This window comes from Portunus trituberculatus, chromosome 34 (assembly GCF_017591435.1).
Source record: "Portunus trituberculatus isolate SZX2019 chromosome 34, ASM1759143v1, whole genome shotgun sequence".
NCBI classification, from domain to species: Eukaryota; Metazoa; Arthropoda; class Malacostraca; order Decapoda; family Portunidae; genus Portunus; species Portunus trituberculatus.
This window is the reverse complement of record NC_059288.1, coordinates 2,074,984-2,084,328: the sequence shown is the minus strand read 5'-3', so window position 1 is coordinate 2,084,328 and position 9,345 is coordinate 2,074,984.

Below are 9,345 nucleotides of genomic sequence, written 5' to 3'. Positions count from 1 at the left end.
TAAGTGATCAGACTACAAAATAGGGTTCAACTAGCGCTAAAATATTCTAGACACTAGTTCTTACCAAATGGTGGTGCAAAGTTTTTATATATAATAATTAAATCAAAGTAATATTTCAAAGTTGAGATCAGCAAAATAAAGAAAGTTACTAGGATTCAACTAAAAACAGAATTTGAGAAATTCAGTCTACGATATACAGGGGATCCTCGCGATTGGTTAAGGCAGTTTAACATCGGTCGAATCAGCGTTTATTTGAATCGTGAATCAATTTTTCCCATAAGATACTTAAGAATTAGGGGGAATAGGGACCAACCTCCAGCCTAGACCCCCTCAAAACATCACTATAACATCTAGAAAATAGTAACTTAGTACTATTAAAGCTTCATTTATATCTTACTTTTTTTTATTAACACATTAGGGTGCTGTACAGTACATTTTTGGAAATAAAAACACTTGCAGCGGTCTCGTGGTACTGTTGATCTAGGGACACTTATTTGCGTTGCAACAACACTGTGAGCTATACCTGCCTCACGCTTTCTTATAAGCTCAAGCTTAATTTTGAAAGGCAGGAAATTGTGCTTCTTAGGGCTGGGGCTGGAGGTGGCTTTCCATCGTCTTGAGTCAGACGAAACAAAAATTTTAGTCCAATTAAGATCTATGGATTCTAATTAACACTTTTATAATAAAATTAATTTTCTTGTTAATTAGAATGATGCTATAATCTCAAATCAATAAAATCTTGATAAGTAGATGTAAATATATATATATATATATATATATATATATATATATATATATATATATATATATATATATATATATTACATCTTATCAAGATATATATATATATATATATATATATATATATATATATATATATATATATATATATATTTTTTTTTTTTTTTTTTTTTTTTTTTTTTTTTTGTCCTAGCCTAGCAGTGAAAAGTAGTTCAGTTGTTTGTTTACATTTCTCTGGCACTGCGATGTTCCAAGGCTTCTTTTCCAAGGAACAACTGGCCAAGATGAGCAGCTCTGTTGTTTATGAGTGGACAAAGATGTCCGAAGAGTTTCTCATAGAGATCATTAAAGGCTAAAAATAGCAATGAAAAAATAGCAACGGCTTGCTGGGGGTGAAGGGAACGCCATGTTTGTTTACAGTTGACAAACGCGACAAAGGCGGAAGCGAGCTTGTGTGTGATGATGGGAAGACAGCCAGTGAGCTTTTCAGCTGGTTTGCTGCCCTGCTGAAACAACACCTAGACCTGCAGCCACTCTACAAGGAGGGACGGAACCAGCCCTATATAATGGTCAGTACTAACTCCTCCTTTTACGCCATCCTGTTGAGTGAGGGCTTCTTGGGCCTGGTTATAGAGTGTCCTGGCGAGGAGGGCACTCACCCTGTTATTATCCATGGAGTGGCGACCCATATCAATGTCAACCTGATAGAGGTACCAGCTGGATTCCGTGGGCTGAAGAGGAGGATGGTGGGGCAGATGGCAAGGCCCCAACTGTTGGGAGTGGTGACAGGTAAGGTGACCAGTGAGGTGAATCTCCTGGGCCTTGGACGTCGGCGTGTGGAGCGATATACACCTGAACCTGACCTGTGCCGCCACTGTAGTCGCTGGGGACACAAAGAGTGGCGCTGCCAGTCTGCCCCTCGCTGCAGGTACTGTGCTGGGCCCCATAAATCAGCACAGTGCCTGGATAAGATCAAGGAAGGCACCAAAATCCCTCCTCACTGCTGCAATTGTGGGGGTGACCACAACACCCACTCCACCCTCTGCACTGTCAGGCCTCGGCCCCAAAGGGAGCCTGCCACAGATGAGGTGAGTCGGCCCAGGCTTGTGTTCCGCCAGGCTCCACCTCCCCAGACCAACGCCTAGGCGACGAACCCCTCCTTCTCGGCCGCTGCCCCTCACCTGTCCCAGCCGTCCTGCCTCACCGCTGGCACTTCAACCGCACCTGCTGTGTTCCCACCTTTGCCACAGCACACTGCTACAGTGCCCCCCGTGCCTCTAAACACAGTGTCCCAGGCAGGCATCACTCAGGAACTGCCTGGCACCGACGCTACCCAGCAGTTAATCTGACTGCAACAGTCTCTGGTCTTAGTACCGAGTTTGCCGCCTTCAAGAACCAGCAGCACACAGTATGCAGTGAGACCTCCACTGTGGCCCCAACCCCATCCCTAGCCAGCGGTGCTCAACAGGGCCATGTGTCAGCATAGCCTGTGCAACCCACCCAAGAAAAAGGACAATGCTGCAGGGCAATATGCAACTGCTGCTGCACCCACACCAAGGATGGATACCCCCGCCAAGCCAGTCAAGGGAGCCACACGACAGCCCATTTCTTATAAAGGAGAATAGGTCACCATAAGCATCTGACTGAACTTTGATGTAAGCAGATTCAGATTCAGACACCACCTTGGTTGCAGATCCTATTTCTTTGGGTTTCAAAAATTTTCTTGTATAATTCGTGTAACATGAGTGATGGTAATGAGCTTCTGCGGTCACAATATCCATACTTGTAATGACTTAGATCTTTTCATCTTGTTTCTCTATTGCACATTGTCGAAGCGTCTCATCAGCCCTCAATTGTCTAGCCTTGGTAAGTGTTTCCCGTGTTGATGTTACTTTTAAGAATTTATATTTACCACAGAATATACATTTAACCTCAAGCACTCTGGATGTGGAAGGACTTCTGTGCTGTCGCTTTGCAGCTCCACTACTCTCTTCACCATCACCTGACCTCTCAGTAGATTTCCTTTTAAGGTTCTCCAAATCTTGTTTCAGCATAAATCTGCTCCTACACTGTCTGTGGTAACTTATATTGGACACCTCACGCTCGGACAGTCGTGCTGCAATCTCAAGAATTGGTCCATGATTCCTTACTTGAGCAGCATCAAGAAGAGTCTTCCACGAATCGTAGTCATTGGGCATAATTAGTGGTCCTGTGTCTTTGTCATGTTTCATTGTGTATGATACATTTTTTTTTCATGCGATTCCATTTTTATTAATCCTTGAGCTTCCTGTCATCCTTTAAACTACAAACCACATGTATCTTCAGTTCAAGTAGCCTGAAACAGAAAGAAACATATGGTCAGTTACTGTACTATATGTGAATGAGTGGTATGATAAGAGATTAGGTAAACATGCTGTAACTTCCTTAATATAACAGCTATAGATCTCATAATGGTATCAATAGAAAGCCCATAAGTTGTAGAATGTGAATTAGTAATAATTTTATCACTATCTGGAATGATGGCCATGCTGAAATGAACGAAATTATTTTTTATGTATAAAAATCGACCATTTCATAAATTAAAATGCTTATAACTACTAGAAACAAAACGTTATGACAAGATGCTATGTTTGTAAATGATGTTTTATTTATAAGCTTTATTTTGATGTATAATAAGCTGTATTAAAACCTATGTACTATGTCACAGGACAGAAAAAAACATTATTAAGTCGCGCAATGAAAAATCGCAAGTTGCAGGATACAAAATGGCTGATATCACCTTGATGGCTAAGAGATAGAGAATGCTATCATGCATTTTTTTTTAAATATACAATTTTATCTTTTATTTAAGCCCTATGAGGTTTCATCCTCCATATGGTACCGACCAACCCCCCTGGCTCATGGACTAATACGTCCTAAGCTGAAATATGCAGCAGTGGTGTCATTGCCAAACTCTAAAAAAGATAAATGAAGATTATAACAGATCCAGAAGATAGCTACAAAGACGGTGATGGAAGTAAAGGACCTAACGTATGAAGAAAGGCTGAAGGAAATAGGACTGCGAACCTTACAAGATAGAAGAGAACGAGACCTAATATATATAAAATAGTAAATGGCATTAAAAAAACAGACAAGGAAGAACTGGTGCTGGTGACAAGCTAGAAGGACAAGAGGACATGTAAAGAAGATTGGGATGAGGCAGTATGTAAAGGATATTGGAAAATACAGTTTTCCAGACCGAACGGTGGAAAAGTGGAATGCATTGAGTGATGAAGTTGTTACAGCACATAATGTGCATAACTTTAAAGAAAAATTGGATAAATGGAGACATGGAAACAGGACACTATGATCCCCACTCAAACCCTGTACAATACAACTAGGTAAAACACACACACACACACACACACACACACACACACACACACACACACACACACACACACAAGGACGGTAGTTAAAGATATGAAGTCCAAGTGGAGAGCAGTAGAAAGCGGAGTGCCACAGGGGTCAGTATTGGCACCAATACTTTTCCTCATTTATATTAACGACATGCCAGAAGGAGTGAACATCTACATAAATCTGTTTGCAGATGATACAAAACTGTGCAGAGTTATAAAGCAAAAGGAGGATTGTGAAATACTGCAAGAAGACCTAAATAAGATCTGGGAATGGAGTAAGAAGTGGGAAATGGAATTCAATGTGAACAAAAGCCATGTCATGGAAATGGGAAAGAATGAAAGACGACCTGTGGGAATCTATAAGATGGGAGATGGAGTAGAACTGGAGAAAGTCAAAAGGGAAAAGGACTTAGGAGTGACGATGGAAGAAAACAATCAACCAGTAAGCCATATTGATAGAATTTTTAGAGAAACATATAATTTGCTAAGGAATATTGGAGTAGCATTTCACTACATGGACAAAGAAATGATGAAGAAATTGATAAGTACTATAATAAGACCCAGATTGGAATATGCAGGAGTAGTGTGGACCCCTCATAAAAGAAACACATAAGGAAATTGGAGAGGCTACAAAAAATAGCTACAAGAATGGTTCCAGAATTTGAAGGGATGACATATGAGGAGAGACTAAAGGCTATGGATCTACCAACCCTGGAACAAAGAAGGAGAGAGGAGACCTGATACAAGTTTATAAATTGATCAACGGAATGGACCAAGTGGATAATGAGAAACTGATCCTGAGAGAAGAATATGACATCTGAAGCACAAGATCGCATAGTAAAAAGCTGAGAAAAGGAAGATGTCTGAGAGATATTAAAGAATATAGTTTCCCGCAGAGATGTATTGAGACGTGGAACAGTTTGGATGAAAAAGTAGTGTCTGCAACGAGTGTGCATACTTTTAAAGTAAGATTGGATAAGTGTAGATATGGAGACGGGGCCACAAGAGCATAAAGCCCAGGCCCTGTAAAACTACAACTAGGTAAATACAACTAGGTAAATACACACACACACACACACACACACACACACACAACAAAAAGAAAAAAAAATGGAATGCATTGGATAATGAAGTTGTTACAGCACATAATGTGCATAACTTTAACTTTAAGGAAAAATGAGATAATTGGAGACATGGAGACAAGACACTATGAGCCTCGCTCGAACCCTGTACAACACAACTAAGTAAATACACACACTAGGGCTAGGAATGAGACAGCCTTAGAAATGAACTGGGGACAGCTAAGTACAGTGTGGCACAGGCTCCACTTCCTTTCACAGCACATCCTTGGAAGAGTGCATCACCTTAGAGCAGCAGTTCTTAGCCCCTGGATTGCAACAGAAAGTTGGTTCATCAAGGATATATATGCACAAAGTTCTATTTCCTTAGTATGGGCTTATTCAAAAGGTCATCCAAGTGTCAATCCTGTGTATGAAATATCAGTCATAAACATCTAAGGCTTAGCAAATAAGAGACAATTTAACTGTGGTGAAAAAAACAGCCTACATCTATTTCAGCATTCTAAATATAATTTGAATTTGAAATAATAGAAAACAGTTTTGTCTACATAAATAAATAACAAAGCAGTAAATGTTCACCAGACAAGACTGTGCATAGCTTGAGTTTGGATAGGAAATGTTTTTTTTTAATTCATGAAAGAAATCATGAAGAATGCTTGTAAGTATTTTTCCATGAAAGCATAAAACAAACATTTCTTGTATTTTTTCTTCCATCACTGAGGCTTCCCTACATATCAGGCAGCCTTCGGCTCATTTTGCTTTACATGTTATATTCAAACTTGAACAAGGCTAAATTAAAGATTAAGTTTAATTATGCTAGGTCAAGTTAAGACAGGAGCACCAATTCTATACATTAATCAAAATCCAAAAACACAAAAGATCTGAAATTATACCTCTCCTCTTCTATTACTTATTTGACAATAATGGAGTACATTCTTGCCATTTTAAGGTAACTTTTTGCCAGACACTAATGTAGACCTGCATTTCCTTACTTCTATGTGTAACTGTTATCGCCATGGCGCAGAAACAAAGCATGCGTAAGTTTAAGGTACTGGATTAAGAGTAAAATGTGGAGCAGCATCACAAGGATAGTACATAATGAGTACATATAGGAGTAAAGGTGAGAAGTATACATCACATGTGTTTACAAAACTGTCGGCCGTCAATGGAAGGGATGCTGAGCTGGGCCTACATGACGGAGAGAGTACGACCCTAGGGGTTGCAAGGGCGCTCGGGACAGATAAGAACATAGAGAGTTCCTGATGATGACGAAGGAACGAGGCCCCAGATTACACCCCAGCACCTCAGGAAGGGGCAGACTACGTTTCGACCCCACAGAGGAAGGTGTGGTGTGGTGAAGGCGAGGAAGGTCGAGCTCACCCTTGTCTTATAGAAGACCCCAAACACGTACGTTCGCTGTCATCCCCCTTTGGTCGTTCACGTGTACGAGTAATGAGAATGATATGATAACACCTTGATGACTGCTGTTTGTGCCTATGTTGTGTTAGTCGTAATTCACTCCTAGATGGTGTTAAGTAGGAGGCGTGATTGAGATATGAGTAAAGATAAAGTAATTCTGGTATTAAGACAAGTTATCATTGTAGCAATTAAGCTGAATTGTCATTGTAAACGTTGTTGAAGTGATTTTGTAACTGCCAGTGTACTTGTTGACGTAAATGTGTTCTCACAGGTTTTTGACCGAATGATATAAATATTCGAGTCAAACGTGACGGGTCTGCTGTTCACCTTTAACAGTAACTTTGCTTATTATTTTGCTTATGGACCCATGTAACAGTGGCAATTCTTACCTGCCTCATCAGAATCTTTTATTCATGAAATATTTGATCCTGTATACATATATGCTTATACATATTTATTATAACACCCCTATTAATTTTTAGTTTTATCTCTTCTGCCCCCAGAGACACCCACCCCATTTCCACATTAATTTGGCAACTATCAATCAAGTTAAGTTTAGTTAGGTTGAGTTAGATGGTATCAGCAAGGACAAGATCATGTGGACCACCACAACAACAGCAGCAGCAACAGCAGCTTAGTTTTTGTGCTTCATTTTAACCAATGAGAGAAATAAGGTGGGGCTATTCTTATATTTACCAGAGAGAGAGAGAGAGAGAGAGAGAGAGAGAGAGAGATTATTTCTGATGGAAAGAGTTAAGATTATTTAAAACACCAAAATCTACCAAAGAAATTTTTTTTTATTTTTTATAATAAGGAGATGACCTTAGCCTCTTCTCACAAGGTTATTACTTATATGTCAGATAAAATAAAGGCTGCAGAATATCAAGTGATAAATATCAACTTATGGATATTTGTTGAAGCAATAAAAGGAACGTAAAAGTTTGACAAATATTTAAGAAGAGTGTGCAGCCCAGCTGCTCTAGCTGCGACAGCTTACTGCTAGTATCCTAACTCAACTAAACCTTCCCTATGCAATGCTTCTTGTTTGGCTAGGTTAGGATGCTAGCACCAAAAGCTCTTTGTTTCCATAAGTTTCTGAAAGTTGATATACATTGCATGACATTCTGCAGCCTTAATTCTATCTGCATGATATGGGTGGTGCATTCCTAAACAATTTTGGTGGGTTAATGTGTAATTATGTCTTGTACCCTATGCACACCCCTCTTACAGTGTGTACTTAAGTAGCATTTGTACTTTACTACATGTCTGTGAAAGTTATAATGCACATAAGTGTATACAATATTCACCCAGGAAAATGCTTTGAAATTTTAACCAACAAAACCAAAGACCAGCTACTTCTGTTCACTGCCTATTTTCTCTCAGACTGAACCTTGGAACAGCTTTGTATGATGTAGGCATGCACATAAGTAGCACAGGCACTATTAAAAGTAGTTTTGGCTTTTTTCATATCCTACTTACACTACTTGTGTGTATGTGATATTGTTAAATAAACATCTTGGACAAGCATGTAGTTTCTCAATTGCTGTTACATATACTTTATTTGCCAATTCATCCATGGGCACACAGGCTACAATCTGGTCAGACATCTCTCATTAGCTATGCTCTACCTATCATGGAAGATTGGGTATTATTTTACTTCAGCATGAACACCAAGTTGGCTTTACCTTTTCTTTTCAACGTTAACCAATTATGGCTTCTTAGACTTTTTGGAATTGCAAAATTTAGTCTATTTAGGCTTTGCCCACCCAAAAACCTCAGTTTCCCAAAAGTCTCCAAGCTGGTTGGTGCTAAGAAGGGAAGCGGTGGGGAAAGGAAGGAAGCCTTTGCATTTTTACTTTTTGGTGTTTGTTTATACGAGATTTCTTCATCTAGAAAGATGCGATGATGCTCTTAGATTAAGTGGCCTGTTGAAACCTGGCGCGGCAATCACAGACTAAACAACCGTGTATATATATATATATATATATATATATATATATATATATATATATATATATATATATATATATATATATATATATATATATATATATATATATATATATATATATATATATATATATATATATATATATATATATATATAAGCACAAGTAAGGCAGATGATTACAGCAGGTTGAAGTGATAGGTGGACTGTGGACGCTCCCGCTTCATCAGGTGAACAGAAGCTAGGCAGTGATATTTACGCTTTGCAAAGCAAGCTGCAGGTGAGAGCACAGCGATACGGTGTGAATGAAAGCAAATAAGTGATCACTGTTCAGTAGCGTGCCTTTAGCAAGCGGGCAATAAGAGTCGGTGGCCAGGTTCAGGTAGTGAAGGTGAATAGTGAACACTGAAAATTCTTGTGGTGTGGCCTGTCAGTCTGTCAGACTCCATCCGAAATTCCGAATCCGATGGACTTGCATCGAGGCGGGCCGCGGCGAAAGTGAGTGCCACCGGACATCTAACACAAGGGACTGTAAATAATAAGTATTAGTGAATCGTAATGATGCCAGCGAATTCTAATAGCCATTCCCTGCATACAAAACATTTTCAAGCATTACTTTAGAATCTTTTGTATGTTCTTTTAATGTGTCTGTTTATTGAGGTAGAGTACATTACGATGCGTCAATGCATCATTTCTGTACTGAAAGATGTCTGCATGACAAATACTGAATCACTAAACTCTACATTGTGAAGGTACAGGG